At 53.0% G+C, this 17,400-nt stretch overlaps 1 protein-coding gene across 5 annotated transcripts in view; it reads right to left on the bottom strand.

The window, feature by feature from the left end:
* Window positions 1-17,400, bottom strand: part of KAZN (kazrin, periplakin interacting protein) — a 1,105,661-nt gene that overhangs the window by 147,611 nt on the left and 940,650 nt on the right. The window lies entirely within an intron of this gene.

The raw sequence follows: 17,400 nt of genomic DNA, 5'->3' as shown, positions 1-17,400 counted from the left end.
GATGTAACAAAACAAAACACACATGCACCACACTTTGTGGATGCTTAAAAACTGCTTCCCCTGTTGGGCAAAGCAGCAGAAAATAAGCCAGTGGAAGAAAGAAGTATCCTAACCAGAAGCAGGTGTTAGCGTTGTGACTCGACTTGTAACAAGGAAAAGCCCTGTGAGCTGTGGGCTTGCTGCCACATCCCTTGGGAACTGCAGAGGCTCACCAGCCAGACCAGGGAGGTCACTCCTCCGGTGGCGGATGGCACCTGGCTGCCGACATTCCAGGAATCCGAAACAAATCCCAGCGCAAGCGCTGGTTACTCTTTGGCCAGGAGACTCTGGACAATGAAGCCCAAAGCCGGGAGGCAGGGGACAAGGGGACAGCAGCCCTCGGGCCTCTCTCCAGGTGAGCAGACGGCACAGATTTCAGCAAAGACCAGGGGCAGGCAGGGCCCAAGAGTTTTCAGCTAAGATCCTTACAATAATCATGAAAATTAACCCAGGATCACCCTGCTGCCCAGGAAATTGTTCCTGCTCCTGATCTCTCAAGAAAGCTATAAATCTCCTTCCAAATTAGCATTTGCTCTGCAGGCACACCTGCAAAAAGCTAAACAGGGGGAAGTAGGGGGAAAAAAAACAGACCTCCAACCCAGGCTGGCCTGGTCTGGAAGGGAGGCGGATGACTCAAGTTAAACATTTCCAGGCAGAGAAATTCAATCCCCTTTTTTCAACCGGTCGGCATTTGCTGTATTATTTTTCTCTCCACCCTCCTCTTTTTGTAATCTCCTGGCTGCATGCAAATGTTCATAGGACCCTCTTGCCAAGAGGCAGTGTTCTTTGTTTGGCCGTGGTTACTGCTTAGGGATCTGAAAAGATGTATGTGAAATTGTCACTGGGGTTCCTTCTGACATGAGAGCGGTCAGTGCAGGGGTGGGTGGCACAGGGTGGGCTGCAGAAAAGAAGAATCATGTCTCAGGGAGTTCCCTGGTGGTCTAGTGGTTAGGACTTGGCGCTCTTACTGCTGGGGCCCGGGTTCAATCTCTGGTCTGGGAACTGGGATCCCACATTAAGCTGTTGCCTACCGTTGACCAAAAAAAACAAAAAAGAAAAGAAAAAGAGACGCATATCCTAATTCCACAGCCCTGGCCTGGCCCAGGCTATCGCGCGGGCTCCACCTGCCCTAAAAGCATTCCATGAGTTTCTAGTTCCCTCTGTGCTCGCCTGCTGCCAGGGGGCCTGTCTGATGTTTTCAAGGCTCCTGCTGAGTCCTCTTCAACAAACGTCAGAGAGCCAGGAACACACAGCTCAGTCTGGGGAACATTCTTCCCTTGGATGCGCGAGGGAAGATGCGGGCTCCAGCAGCCTACTCCGCCCTCAAAAGGGCGCCTGGTGGGAGAGTGGAGGGCTGGTCAAGCCGGGCAGATCAAGGCAAGACGTCCTGTCCTCCACCCGCCTCCCCCAGCACACTCTGCTCTGCCCTGACTGGGAACAAAGATACTTAGAGAGAGGAAGTCAGTGCACGAAAGTGTCCTGGCTCCTGTGCCACCGTGGCCGTCTTCTCAAGTCCCAGGGGTCGTCACGTTGAGGAAACAGATTTCGCATGTAAGACCCTCAAATGGCAGGACATGAGCCAAAAATCAGGCTACAGTAAGACAGACCTGGGGCTCACTATAAAAGTGAGTCGATGCTTAAAACCAACCAAACTACATTTGGCTGTTGGAAGGGAAGTGAGTTTCCAATCCCTGCAGCAATCAGGCTTAGGAGGAACCCCCGTACTCTATGCCCAGGCTCCTAGCTTCGGTGTCCGGACCCCACGTGGGTGGCCTTGGCCCTCTCGAGGTTGCCTCTATGTCCTTACAAGCAGCTTTCCTTCAATCTAAATGTCTCATGCAAGCACCTGCTTCCCCATACCTGAAATACCTGAGCACCCCTGGCAGTCCTGAGGCTGTGAAAGGAAGAAAGCCCTGTGACCTCCCCACGGCCACGCACACACCCTCTCACTCTGGGGTTCAGCCGTGAGCCCTGCTCCCCAGCATGGATCTCCCCTCTTCACTGCTCAGCACAGAGCTCGCCCCGGACCGAATGCCACACAGAACAAAGTAAGGTCTCAGTCACGGCCAAGGCTCGACATCTCAACAGGCAGAGGAGAGCCCGGCAGGCACATGCCCTCACCCACATGCCCCACCCTACAGAAAGGCACCTCCGGTCCTGCCCACACCAACTCAGACCCCATGCTTAACCAATATTATTTCATTATTCACAACCCATTTCAGACGGCTGATTGATAAAGCCGCAGCTCCACTGATTAAGTACCCACTGTATACCAGGCCCTGCAGAGTGGCCTCTCTCATTTCCACTACAAGATGAAGAAAGATGAAGCGGCTCCCCGAAGGGCCCCGGTGTGGGCTCCCCTTGAAGCATTAGTCTCCGCAGCTCTGAGTCAGGAGCAAAGCGCTAGATGCCCTCTCTGAAGATGTCTCCTCAACCAGACTCACTCTGCCCCCAGGACTTCATCTCCTATAGATCACCGACCCTGGACTTGGCCAACCTGGCATCTCCCCGGTGAGCCCTGTATCGATGCATCGCCCATGCTGCCATAAGGCTAATGGCAGTGTTCACTGAGCACCTACTATGTGCCAAGCACCCTGCTAAGCCCTATGCCTAGATCATCTCATTTAATCTCCACAAAACCCTACTAGACAGGACAGCATCCCCAATTTACAGATGAAGAAACTAAGGCACAGATGGGTTAAGGAGCTGGGATGACTTGCACCCAGGCAGTCTGGGCCGTGGCCCTGAGCACCTGGCACAACAGTCTCCAATGTCCCCACTTTCGGGCTCCTAAGTCTACGGACTTGTCTTTGTGTGGGAACCTGCTCTCCTGCCTGGGGCTGATGCTGAATGAAATGGGGAGCCAGCACCTACGCCCTAAACACCACCAGGCACGGGGGCAAGCTGACCGTGCCCTTTTGCTAAATTCTTAGCGTCCCAGGCTGCCCACTCCCTGCCCTGCTGTTCCTGGCTCCGCTGTGAGAAGGCAGCAGCTGCCTGCTGGGTGTGCTACGATTTCAGGTCATCTCCAAAGAGAACCAACCGGTCAGAGCTCTCCAGGGAGAGGGCCATGCTCCAGATGCAGCCCAGAAAAGCCGACCCCTGGTGGGAAAGGCTGAGAGATGCCAGATGCTGTCTGGAAGGCCTGTCGCCCCAGCTGGTGTGCTCAGCAACACCAGGGCCATGGAAGGAGGCAGGTGAGGCGGACAGCACAGGGCAGCGGGCACGCTGGGGTGGGGGTGCTCAAACCAAGCCCGCCTAGGCCCCACACTCAGGAAGCCAACAGGTTCAAGGGTGCTCCTACAAGCCCACCTGGGACAGGTGTGATTAAAACAAAACAAAACAAAACAAGCTGAAACAAAGGGATGGAAAAGGAAGAAGGGCTGGTGATTATTTATGCCCAGGAGACTGTGAAGGGACTGGAGAGATACCACCTCTCCAGGCGGCCCTTGAAGACAGAGAAGCAAAAGGGGAGATAGAAGGAACAGCTGATGGAAGAGAAATCCGAGCTCTGCCACAAGGGTCTAGAACAGGGCCTGGCCCACAGCAGGTGCTCAGGAAAACCTGCCAAAAAATTAGTCAATGGCATTTACATGTGAGGCTCTCCTTTAAATCTCACCTAGCAGGGGACGCACACACACACACACCAGCTAAAGGAATCAGCTCCCAGTCTGCAGAGGACGGCTCCTGATCTGCCTCTCGGCCTCCAGTCCTCGGATGAACCTCCCAGACTTCTGTTTGGCTGATACCCTACCAGGAGCTTGTGCGTTCCCCTGGGGGCTCACGACCCCCCTACTCCACCCTAGTCCAAGGATGGGCACAAGACCTGGGCCTACCAATCAATGCATTCCTTGTGATTGGCTCAGAGCTGTTGCATAATTAAAACTAAGCCAAGGAGAGTCGGTCCTGGGATTTTTGCTAGAAATGTTGGGAACGAAGGACACTCCACACTGGAAGCCAAGATTCCACTTGTTTGGGATCATTTTTGCCACCAGAAAGGAAAAAGCCCCAACGAGAGGAAAGGAGAGCTGGGAGATGACATCATTGAGCCCCTGGATGCAGCTATGCCTGAAGCTTGCCCTGCCTCTGATCAATTCCGCTATGGGGAACTACAGATTTCCCTTTCCATGAGCCAGTTCCAGTTGTGTTCCTATCATGTGCACTTCAAATAGTCCTGTACCTACATGACTCTCTGGGCAGGTAGTAAGGAAGTAAGAGGTGCAAATAATACAAAGGTGGTTTTTTCATGAACAAATAGTTATTGAGCTCGAGGCATGAACCTCTCCACGGTGTCGATGCCACCTGGAATGCTGGTGATCAGGCCTCCTGACCTCACAGGGTGAAGAGGGGGTAGACGGACCCTCCTATAACCTCTGTTATCCTTAAAACGTCAAGGCCAAGAGAAGCAGGAAATCCACAGCCCTGGGAGAGACGGGCCATCAGGGATTCCTGGGCAGAGAACATCACACCTGAGCCTCTGGCTGGAGTTTACAGAGCTGTCCACAGCTCTCCCACTTTATAAGGACCCAGACCAGCCCAGGGAGGCAGCCACAAGGAGCTCCCCACCCAGGCTGGGCCTAGACAGAGGGGTGTATCTGGAATCTTCAAGGGACAGAGGTCTTTTGTCAGTCATCACTCAGACTCTGCGGCAGTTCAGCATAGACACAGACGAAGCTGCCGAGTCGGCTGCACTGGGGACAGGAGAGCAGTGGCTACTGTGGGCTCCAGCCAGACTCCAGCTGGACTGTGAGTTGAATCTCACCTCTTCTGCCTCGTGGCTCTACGGCCATAGCAAGTGGACAGTCCACATTTCAGTTTCCAGAATCTTTGATCATGACAGAGTTTGAGAGGCGAGTTTCTTAACCTTCCCGTGCCTCAGTTACTCCCTCTGTGAAATGGGATGATTAAGGTACCTAATTTATTTCAGTTGTTTAATGCAGGGAGCCTGCAAAAGCAGGAGTCCCTAGATCAGGCTCTCCTGTGTGACTTTCATGAGTGCACATAAGACATGAGACCTTGGAGTATTTTAAGTGACAAGGGGGTGAAGGAGAAGCAAGGGTCCCTCTAAGTGCACAACTACTCAGAACACTGGTTTGTCCACCTGGCAAACAGCAAGTCTCTGAAAAGAACCCAGAGAACAGAACCAGCACATCAGCCCTGGAAGCAGGAGGGTGGAGCTGGCCTGGGGGCAGCAAGAGGGCAGGGCTCTGCCCATAGGTTGGCAGGGCTTGCCACAGACAGATGCCCAGTCACCTTGGAGAGACGGTCCCACAGGACACATGGCCTTTATTTATTTACTTTGCTTTTTAGGGCCCCACCCCGCAGCACATGGACAGTCCCAGGCTAGGGGTTGAATCAGAACTGCAGCCGCCGGCCTACGCCACAGCCATGGCAGTGCGGGATCCATGCCATGTCTGCAACCTACACCACAGCTCCTGGCAACGACAGATCCTCAACCCACTGAGCGGGGCTGGGGATCAAACCCACATCCTCATGGATATCAGTCAGGTTCGTAACCTGCTGAGCTACAACGGAAGCTCCCACACATGGACTTTGGAGATGTCGCTGAGGCCTATTCCAAGAGCTCAGTGGGAAGAGAGGAGCTGCTGGTCATTTCAAACACCCTCACGGCTGCCCAACACACCATCACACCGCCTCTAACCAGGTCCCAGCTAGCCGCAGTGCCCAGTTAGGCAGGATTTTAGGGAGCATCAGTGCCCAGTTCACTAGGATTTGGGCTTAGGTTTGAGGACAAAGAAGCAAACAATGAAAAGACTCATAGATACAATGGATTCTTATTTTCTTATGCCCAAGCAGGAGAAGGTGTACAGCCACCTACAACCACCAGTCCTAAGGTGCTCGGATTGAGTTAGGACCCAGTTCCAAAAAGGCAGGTGTCCTGGCTCCATCTGCCATGCTAACCGAGATGGGAAAGCAGAGGGCATCTGAGGACATTTTCAGTGACACTGGACACACGGGAAGAGTTTTTGATATCTAATTTTCTGAAAGTATCCTTGACTTTAAGCACTATGCAGGGAAGACTCCATCTGGGTCAGGACTGTTCTATGACTATATATATCCCTGGGACCTAAGAGGGGTTCTAGTCCAGACAAGTGCACCATAATTATTTGCAGAACGAATGAACAAAAGAACTTCAGGAGCTCTACCAGGCTCAAAGATTCTGGAAACTGAAATGCACGCTGCCCACTTGTTCGCAGAGATACAGTGACTGGGCAACACGAAGGACGAGGGCAGGAGTAAAACCAAACGAGCTCATCAACTCCCATCATCAGACCCGGGCCTGAGAACAGGGTCCAGTGCCGGGGTGTGGGGCCAGGGAGCCCACAGAGCAGCATCGAAGCCACATTCTCCATCAGTCCCACTTGGGGGGTCCCAAATGCCAGAAGGGAAGAGGGATATATTTGTATCCAAACGCCGGGAATTTCCAGTGTTCTCCAGATGCTGCCCGACCCGCCAGGTGAGGCTCACCCAAAGGTGTGCCCATTTATCAGCCAGACAAGATTCTTCCTAAGGCCCTTCCAGCTCAGAAATTCCCATATGTGTGTTTTGTTCTGCTCCGAGCATTTCCTGAAGCCCTACTGTGCTCCGGAAGAACAGAGGGAGGCAGGTGTATCAGCGCCCTATGACCCCTGTCCCCTCAAGAAACGCTTCTGCAGGACCCAGTCTCCCGATGACTCGGCTGCGGCCAGGCAAGGACCATGCACAGAGCAGCTGGAAAGAGCAAGAAAGGCTTTACTATGGGGCCAATGGCGCAGGGCAGGGGGGAGATGTAAGAGACAGGGGTGGGGGGTAGGGAGTGAGCCGCTGGCTCGCAGCACAGTGAGGAGACCCTGAGCCTCTCAAAAGGAGCCAGGAGAGGGGCTGACACTGTGTATGGCTCCCAGCACCACACCCAGGCCGAGCATGTCTGCCACACCTGCCAGGTGGAGGAGCCCTGAGCATCGTCAGATCTAGAGGGAGGGTGAGGAAGGGCATCCTTTGGGTTCAAGTTAATGGTTCTGGACAGAACAAAGCCCTGAGAATGTAACTGCCCTGAGGGCAGGGCTGGTTTGGCTCAGCGCATCAGCAGGCACTCAGGTGAGTGCTTATCCACTAAGGGACTAAGCGAATGAATGGGCAGATAGGATTTAATGACGACTGCTCTGCTGGAATCTGAGATGTGGGTCAACCAGCCTGTCAGCTGATGCCCAGAGATGTGAATGGGCTGGAAGTGAGAGCAGGGCCAGAAAGTCAATGTGAAGGTAGGCAGGGGTCAGGAGTCAGGCAGGTGATGCCTTAACTGCTGGGAGGGTGGGGTGGGGGTGGGGGATCCCATTCTATGTGGCCAAAGCAGCTGAGTGTGGCTGGCAAAGCTGAGTGTCTAGAAGCCACTGGGGTACAAGCCGGGAGACCAACTTCCCTGGTTTCCCTGGGACTGAGGGCCTTTTGGTGCTAAAATTAGGAGAGTTCTGGGCAAACCAGCTTGAGTTAAGCGCAGGTCTGCCCTCAGCAGCATCCAAGAAGGAACAAGATCACCGGGGGTACCAACCACATTGAAAAGGTGCCTGCAAGTGTGCAAAGCACTTCCAGGTCCCCAGGCTCAGGTAACGCCGTCACAAATCCATGAGCTAATAAGCCAGCTGGTGTGATGGATCTCATTTCATGGGAACAGGGAAGCCAGGGTTCAGAGGTGAGGGACCTAAACAAGGGAGGTCCCACAGCAGGTAAGTCGCACAGGCAGGTCTGATCTGGCCTCCACCTCCCAGGCCTTCTGTATACACCGGGTTGATGTGAAATCGACAAGGGCTGTCTGTTGAGCACGGCTTGTGGGTTGTGCCAACTTCCTCCAGGCTGATGGATGCAGGGGAAGCAGCAGGGGCCCCACCCCAAGAGGGGACCTGGAGGCCCCAGGGAAATGGGCCCATCTGGCCCTCTGCTCTTCTGAGGTTCTGGCATAGGGAGCGCAGGCGGCCACCACCTGGGACGCTGGGAGAGGGGGTGGGGGTGCTGCTGGCTGCAGCTCTGCTCGCCTCCCTTATAGAAACCCCTTGATGGCCAGGATCCCCAGAGGCCCTCATGAAAGGCAGATGGACGATCTCTCCACACACCCAGCAATCCCTGAGCGTGGAAGGGTCTTGGCAGCTTCCGCTGTTGAGAGGACAGGCCAGGGTCCAGAGGGCAGGGGGAAGGAGGGTGAGAGGGAGAAGATGGACAAGGAATTGGGGGAAAATTTTAAGTGGGAGGAGCTTCCTAGAGCAGTGACTGGATTCAGGCATCCGCATCCCCTCGAGGGGTTTGTTAAGACCCTGACTGCTGGGCTCACCCCCAGTTTCTAATTCTGCAGGTCGGGGGCGGGCTGAGAACCTGCATTTCCAGCAAGTGCTCAGGTAGGGCTGATTTGCTGGTCTTGGCATCCGGTCTTCAGAGCCACTGGCCTGGTATCTGTGGTGGGATGCTAGGGGGTTGGGGATGGGGGATAAAGGCACAAAGGCACCAATGGGCCCCTGAAGGCTGGGAAAACCCATGGGAGTGGAGACAGAACGTGCGGGAGCAGGTGGTGCCCAAACTTCAGAAAAGATCAGAACCCCCTGGGTGGGAGGCAATACATTTAAAATGTAGATTCCTGGGACTAGCCCAGATATCTGACCATCTGGGTCTGGGAGGGGGTCCAGGGATTTAAAAACTACAACAAGCGCTGAGCAATTCCGACGCAGGCGGTCCAGGGACCACGTGGAGAAGCACGGCGGCCTCGGAAGAGCACAGAGGAAAAACGTGCACCTTGGGCATCCTGAGCTGTGACGGGTCACAGGTACATCTGTGGTGTCCCTCCCTGACTCGAGGCCAGCCACGCCATCTGAGGCAGTAGCCGCCAGCCACACGGGGCCTTTCAAATAACATTTGAAATTCGGTTTTGTGGTCATGCTAGCTACACTTTACAGCCAGCGGCTACCATACAGGACAGCACAGATGTATACAGCACTTGTACCCGGGCAATGTTCTGTCCGACAGCTCTGGCCCAAAGCAATCACACTGCGTCTGCCTTCGCGTCCCCTTCTATAAAAGGGGGCTCCTCCCTGGTCTCTCCCAGGGAACAAGAGGGAGGCAACACAGGGCAGACATTTCAATCCCACACCAAAGAACCCCTGCACTTGCTGGTGGGAGGACGCAGCCCGGCTTGGCGGGGGCAGCATCACCTCTGCAGCATCAACTGGAGCCCAAGAGGAGGGAGACTACGGGGAACACATCATGGATGAAATTTCCCTTCTGATCAGCTGTTAATGCAGCCAGAAAGGTCTCAAAGGAAGGTGAGGGCTGGTGCTGCAGGAGGCCCCAGTGCAAGCCCACCATGGCTGGGGGTGGTTTAAGGGAATACCACAGCGGGCTGCATAGCCAAAGATCTGACCCAAGATCCGTGATGACGTCAGCCCTGGTCAGACGTCTGAACTTGACTGGCGGGGGTTGGGGGGGGTGCGGAATCGAGGTGTGCAGGTGGCTGCAGTCTGGGACTGCAAAGGCACAGACCTGACCAGTCCAACCCTCCAGCCTTTAATTTGAAAGGAGAGATGGAGGCAGCGTCTGGCAGCCAGGATGGGGAAGCTGAGTGCTTAGGATGCTGGCAGTACCCCATCCTTACCCCAGGCTCGCAGAATTTTCTCCAAGACCAAGACAGGGCACACCCAGAAGACGCTGCCTCCCTGCACTTCTCAGCATCAGTTGCCCTATGGCCCAAGGCACATTCCCCAGGGCGACAGGTGGTCCTGAGATGGAGTAGTCTCAGACGTGTTATGGAAAACAAACTAATAAAAACCTGGGCCATTCCCTTTCAAAAAAGGCTACATCAAACAAAACCAACCCAAGAAAAATAGTGTGTTTAATGCATCACAGAGGCATTCACAATACGGGTTGTAATCACAAGAAAGGTAAGCGAATTTGTTTCTTCCCTAAACCTGCCCAGCACATTGGGAGATGGTCATGTTTTAAATGAGGGAAGTGAAGGAAATATTGGGATGAAAGGGCCAGGACAGGGAATCTCCTGATGGTCCTGGGACCACATGGAAGGGACAGGGATGAGCAGAATGTTAAAAGTGCAGGGCCCTGCAGGTACTGTACGAACAGGGAGAGGCTTAGAGACAGAAAGCAGAGTGGGGTTACCAGGGGCTGGGGAGGGGGGCCTGGAGAGTTATTATCTCATGGGTACAGGTTCCATCTGGGATGACGAAGAAGTTCTAGAAATGGATAGCAGTGATGGATGCACACACTGTAAATGTCCTTAATGCCACTGAATGTACACTAAAAACGGTCAAAATGGCACATTTTATATTATTTGTATTTTATGGTCAAAATAAAACAGAACAAAAAGCGGTGCAGCGTCCCAACCTCCATCCTGGACCAACGGTGGCTGTCTCAGCAGGGGGCCGCAGAGTTTGCATACCAGCCCATGGACCCCAGAATCAGCTCTTTGCTGGCCTCCCACTTGGGGGGTTGGGGAGGGCATAGTTTGAGCCTTCCCACCCTGCTACCCAGGCCCCTTGGCTTCCCACCCCAAAGGAGCTGAGTCCATAGGTTGTAAGGTCATAGAAACAGCCCCCCGAAGCTCTTGGCTGCACCGGGAGAGGTGCCGAGAGGAAGCTGCTTGGCTGAACACGTCTGCCTGGGACACAGCATTTGGACCAACGACAAAAAGGATCCAAGGGGCGGCAGGGAGGTGGGTGGCCTGGGCTGGTTGGCACTGGTACCAAACCCGAGGAATCTGGATGAACCACCATCAAGAGGGTGGCCTCCTCTGACTCCTCAGCACCCAGCCCAGGGCAGCCCCTCCCAAGAGCTCAAGGAAGAAGGACTATTAGCTGAGTGAAAGGTCAAGTGTGAACGCTGGTGGTGGACAGGGCTCAGGGCAGGACATCTGAGCAAAGACGAAGCCTTAACTGGCCCTCTTTCTTACCGCTGCGGTCTTGTGAGAGCCCAAGACAGAAATGCATGTGCTTCTAATAGATTCGAGAATATGGGGGGGGGGTAGGGAGAGGTGGAGGCGGGGAATTTGATTAGAAAAGGAAGAAGTGGGATCTCACTAGGCTTTCCGTGTGCCTCAGGTCCACTTTGGGTCCCCCGTGGGAGGGAAAAAGATGTACTACAAATTATGCCAGGGCGTGGGGATAAGCCTGAGCAGGTGCCCCCACCCCCACCCAGTTGCTTCCTCTAAAATTATCCCAGTTCCAGAAAGGTGACTGGCTAGAGGTTCTCAAAGTCTGACTGGTGGAACCCCTGCATCAAAAATCACCGAAGGCACTTGATAAAAATACAGATTCCGGGGCCCCTTCTCGGACCTATGGAGTCAGAGCTGAGAGGTGGAACCTGAGACTCTGCACACTAGCAATCACCCCGGACCGCAGTGGTCCCCAGAGTCTGAGGACCCCTTTCCACTGGTCAGAGAGAATTAGGGAAGAGGGCGAAGAGACAGAAGGTCTGGCTTTGTCAAGACAGCCAAGTGCCTTTGTAAGTTTTCACACTTGACCCTGGAAACCACCCCCTCTGCCTTTCGCCCTCTGGGTCTCAGTACCCTCGCTGTGGAAGAGGGAGTGAATTGACCCCATCCTGGCCGAGATTTCCCTCGCAGGGGTCTGCATTCCAGGGTCCCATCATGGGCTGCATTCCAGGGTCCCGTCATGTGCTGGCAGCCTCTTTGGAGTCCGGCTGGGCCAGAAGCGTGGAGTAAGTCACTGGTGGAGCGCGGGGAGCAGCTCTGGGCCCCAGGGCCCCCCTCCCAGTGGCCCCAGGCTGGCTGGATGCCAATGATGGGAAAAATCCCATGACTCCCAACACTGCAGCCTCTTCCCTGAGAATCATCAGGGAATCATCAGCTGATGAATGAAACCGAAGGGAAGAAGCAGCAGGGCACGCAGCCAGCATGAGCCACTGACGACAACCTGCGTAACCTCTTTAAGCCTCGACTGTCTGTCCTGGAAGATGGGGATGATGCCAGCTGCCGTACCGGGGTCAGGGGAGACCCACGGGAACGCGAGGAACGCAGTGCTTGGCTCCTGATGGCCCTTGGTAAGCCATCCTTCATCCTTCACAGACCTAACCAGACAGAAACACGCATTCTTCTTTGCTCAGGCACACAGGACTTCAAAGCCAGGAGCGCAGGGCAAGGCTGAGCCATAAGGTGAGGAAATAAAGCCTATAGGAACTAGCTTCTGTGTTTTTTTTCTTCTCTCTAAGCCCCAAGGGAGAGCTTTCCGAAGCTCCTGTACAATTAAAAGATGCTGAACACAATGCTTGTGAAAAGTTACAGCCCAGACGAGCTGGGAGCCTGAGCGAGCCTCCAAATCCGGGCAGCAACAAAACACAAGGCTATCGGCACCTGCAGATTAGCCAGCCGGTGATGAGTGTGCCCCACAGCCGTCCCCAAAGCTCACTTGGAAGCTCGTCGCCACCGAATCCACCAGCACCCCTTCTCCTTAGCCCAGGCTTAGCATCACCCAGTTCAGGGCTAGGACACCAGGCGGGACTCACCCACCTGTCATACCTTTCTGGCTATTAATTTCTTCCAAATTGGGGGCTGCAACAGCACCTGCTGGGCTAATGTCATTTGGCGAGGGCTCCGAGGAACTGCCACCATCAGCGTCTTCTAACTGGCTTCTCTTAAAGGCATCCAAACAGCAGACAAGAGAAAGCCTGAAGCCCCCACCGTCATGATGGCTGCCCCAAGGGAGACAGAAGGGGTGGTCCCTGTGAAGAGGAGGCAGTCCTGACTTCTCCCCTCCTGCACTGGCACTCATCTGGTGCACTCAACGCGAAATGCATTTACGGAGGAGAGTAAGTTCGTAAAAAATGACTATACACACAGGCACGCACACACCTCGTAACCAGGGCTTGCCATCCTCTCTGGAGTGTTCACAGCCCTTAGTGACTCACAGCAAACACAGGGTCCCCACGGCAATTGCTTTGGACAACTTTAATGACATGCTTGGTATGCTTATCTGCTGAGGCTAAAATCTGCGTACAAGCCAACGTGTCTGATCTTCCATTTTTGTCGAGTGGCTGTGTGATGGGTGACAGAGGCTAACACTGGGCTCATGTTTGCTACTTTACTTGAGCCGTGCATGCTCTGTGGCTCTTGAGATGATTGAAAGAGTGGCTGGAGGGGCCTAGAAAATCATCCATTTAATGCAACTGGAATATTACACAAAACATATAAAGACCTATTTCTGGAAATTTCCTGATGACTGAGAAGGCCAAAGAAGCAGCTAGGATGCTTTCAAAACCACCTGCCTCATCAAATTCCACTATTGCAAACTTAAAAGAATTTTAAAAATTTTACATACACACTCATTCAAATCCCTCGGACTCTGGATAAAGGGGAATTTCCCTTCTTCCTCACGGCACAGGTAGCGGCAGGCCCCATGGGCAGGAAGGATGCTAACAATACAGATTCCAGTCCAACAATTCTGAGGCAGATGGTATGATCCCATTTTAGAGATGGGTACACTGAGGCTAGGGGCCCAAACTAACCTGCTTGGGAACATAAAGCTAATAAGCAGCAGAGCTGGTGAATTCAAACCAGGGTGTGTTTGATTCCAAACCTGGTGCCCCGTGCCCCCTGCTCTGGCAGAAGGAACTTTCAGTCCACCTCCCTAAACAGACACCGGTGGAGGGGGCTGGGCCACAGGAAACCTCCCAATGGAAACCAATCAGAACTTTTTCTGGGAGTTCCCTGGTGGCTCAGTGGGTTAAAGATCTAGCATTGTTGCTGATGTGGCACAGGTATGATCCCTGGTCTGGGAACTTCCGCCTGCCATAGGCAAGGCCCCCACCCCCCAAAAAGAAATTTTTTCAAGAGCACTGACTTTCATTCCTGATTATCCAGAACGGTCAAGCCGCAATTATTTCTGTCCTGCCCCCCTTACTGAGGAAACCCACTCTAAACCCTCCTGGTCCTGGTGGGTGGCTTTCTAAGAGCCTTCCCAGTTCCAACGTAGAGATTGAATTTCAGCCCCAACCCAGCAGAAATCCTTTACCAAAGGGATAACGCAAAGCCTAGCGAGGAAATTGCTAAAGGCACAAGAGATAAGCAAACGCTTGGGTTGCTTAAAACAAGAAATGTCAAGGAGAGGACGAACTTTTTTTTCTTTTTTAAAGATAAAAATTTAAAGGAAAAATGGACCTGACATTGACCACAGTCTACTTTCTTAAGATCAATACTTTCCACGCGGCTTTGGGGTCTATAACCTGGGCCGAGTCCCGGCTATGATAGCTACAAGCTGTGTGATCTTGGCCAACATACTAAATATTCGGAGCACCAGCTTCCCGTCTGTGGATGGAATCAGCAAATGCCCCTCCCAGTGGGTTGCAGGAGGAGATGCACTGAGACAAAGCCTGAGTTTGGTTAGCACCCAGCCTGGCCCTTGATCCCCTCCCCCAGGGGACTTTACGAGAGGGGGAGGGGCCAGAGGAGCTAAGAACTCAAATGACAGATAAAGAAGGTGGCCTGGGTAGGCTTCAGAAATGGAGAGACCAAGGGCCCAGTCTACCAAGATACTCATTTGCCAACACCTTTAAGACAATGACTTGGTCCCTTTCACGGACCGGCACTATCCTCTCGCCTTCGGCACTCAGCCCCCGCACACCTCATCTTCAAATGCACCCCTCTCTGACCACCTACCTCAATACTCAAAAGCACCTGCTCCCATCTCACTAACCCTTCACCTGGTTTTGTTTTTTGTTTTTTTTTTTTTCCTGCAAAGCACTAACCATCCCCTGACACATCCTGTGTGTATCTGCCTCCTGGAAATCTCCTCCCACAGAATATAAGCTCCATGGAAACAAGGGCTGCCGTTGTCTGGTTGCTGCTACATCCCTGGCAGCTACAACAGTGCCTGGCAGGAGGAGAAGCTCCAGAAATGTGACTGAATGAACAGACCATCAAGGGGGGGAATCATTCAAGCTCTCCGTCTAAGAAGGCTCAGTGGGAAGTTCTCTTTTGGCACAGTGGGTTAAGGATCCGGCATTGTCGCTGCAGCAGCTTGCGTTGCTGCTGTGGCGCAGGTTCGATCCCTGGCCTAGGAACTTCCATGTGCTGTAGGAGAGGGAAAAAAGAAAAAAAGGCTCAGTGATCACCTGAACACTCTGCTGAAGGACTGGAAGGACCGCCCGCCTCCAGGGGAGCCATTCCCACCACACCAAGAAGGAAACTGAGTTACAGAGTATCTCAAGGTCAAAGATTTGGGGCAGAACTAGGTGCAGCCAGCACTGTGTCTAATTTCTGTCCCTAGTCTGAGGCCAAATACTAACCTTCCCTAGAAGTAGCTCCATTTCAGAGGCCAGAGCTGTCACCAGTAAAGGTTTATCACCCTGCCAATCTCAGGACATCCCCCATGAGCAAGGTCAAGGTGCCAGGCCTCCATCCCACCAAGCAAGCATCCCCTCCCCTCTCTCTTTCCCTAACTTCTGAAAGTGCCAACTTCCAGACTGTCATCCAAAAGGACCTCCTTTCAGCTCCTTAATCTGAGCATCACATTAGGCTGGGGGTTAATGTAATAAGATCCTGGGGCAAGTTATCTCACAGCCTGGCTAAAGTATTTATTTCAGTAATAATTTCAGCTTGCAGTTTTAGGCCAGAAGAATTCCCAGTGACCTCCCAGATGAAAACCCCGCGTTCTCAGAAACCGCATTTGGTGTTTAAGAACCAGAGACAAGGAGAGGGTAAAGGGTAGAGAGAATGCAGAACTTTCTGGTTTAGCTGCTGGCTTGATCCTGTTTCACACCAGTGATGCCATCTGGAGATCAGGAAAGGAGATTTCCACTGCTCTCTGCCCTAAAGGGACACCATGAGGGCCCCCGGAATAACAACCACTCCCGGACCTCAGAGACAGGTGTTTCTCAGCTACACCATGTTATTAGGGCATTGCTACTATGAATACACAAGTAGAATCTAGATAGACACAAAGTAAAGACATTTATCTCTGCCCAGGCCTCTTCTACATGTTTACTTAATAACAACCTCCAAAGGCAAAACAGTCAGCCCTGAATCACTGAAGTATTTTATAGACAAGACAAATGTCATCTCAACACAGTTCAAGATGGAGCAGACAGCATCACACATCCTAATGGGAAACTAAGTCAAAGGGGGCACTGGTTGGTCCCCCATGAGCAGAGCTGACAACTTATATTCATTAAGCATCATCTATGAATTAGGCAAGGTACTTGGCAGACACTAGCTTCTGAATGATCAAGGTGTTAGTTGACATTATTATAATTTTTTTTGGCTTTTTTTTTAGGGCCACACCCACGGCCTATGGAAGTTCCCAGGCTAGTAGTTGAATTGGAAGCTGCAGCTGCCGGCCTACACCACAGCCACAGCAACGCTAGATCCTAGCTGTGTCTGTGACCTACGCCACAGCTCACGGCAATGCCAGATCCTTAACCCACTGAACGAGGCCAGGGATTGCACCCGCGTCCTCATGCATACTAGTTAGATTCATTACCATTGAGCCACGATGCAAACTCCTAGTTGCCATTATTCATATCCCCACTTTATGGATGGGTAAACTGGGTCTCAGATCAAGCAACTTGCCCAAGCCCTCCCACTTGCTTCCTCTTGGCATCTATGCTGTTTCGCATCAGGCTGTCTTGGGCTCTAATTGCCCCATGCTAGCGGGACGGTCTTCAGCAGGCCCAGCCCCAAAGCCAAGGGCCAAGGGACTCAAGCTCCTTCCAGGCCTCAGTGTCCCTATTCCAGACCCTCAGTTGTTCCAGGACACCAGCACAGTTCAGGTGATCAGAGCCAGCTGGTTGGTGGTCCTAGCTCCTGTGGCTGGAACTGACCCCCCGCCAGGATTCCGTCTCCTGGGGAGACCAATACAGGAAGCCTGGAATTAGGGGGTCTTGCAGTCGGCCTTATTCTCATAAGAAAGAAATAATTACTGCCTTTTTTTTTTTTTTTTTTTTTTGCTTTTTCTAGGGCCGTACCCATGGCATATGGAGGTTCCCAGGCTAGGGGTTGAAACGGAGCTGTAGCCACCGGCCCACGCCAGAGCCACAGCAACTCGGGATGTGAGCCACATCTGCAACCTACACCACAGCTCACGGCAACACTGGATCCTTAACCCACTGAGCAAGGCTAGGGATCAAACCCGCAACCTCATGGTTCCTAGTCGGATTCGTTAACCACTGAGCCATGAGGGGAACTCCGAAAGAAATAATTATTAAATAATCCTGGTGTTTCCGAGTTAGTAAGCTTGCTGCCTGGGAGAGGCAGTCTGGTGTCAATCCACAGACAAAATCTGAAATTCCAGTACCATGGTTTCAGGGTTCTGGAGCCTTGGGCAAGTCCCTTAAACTCCAGCCTTTTCTTGTCCTATC

This window comes from Sus scrofa, chromosome 6 (assembly GCF_000003025.6).
Source record: "Sus scrofa isolate TJ Tabasco breed Duroc chromosome 6, Sscrofa11.1, whole genome shotgun sequence".
Taxonomy (NCBI): Eukaryota; Metazoa; Chordata; class Mammalia; order Artiodactyla; family Suidae; genus Sus; species Sus scrofa.
The sequence above is the reverse complement of the archived record's forward strand: the minus strand, read 5'-3'. Positions and strand labels throughout refer to the sequence as shown.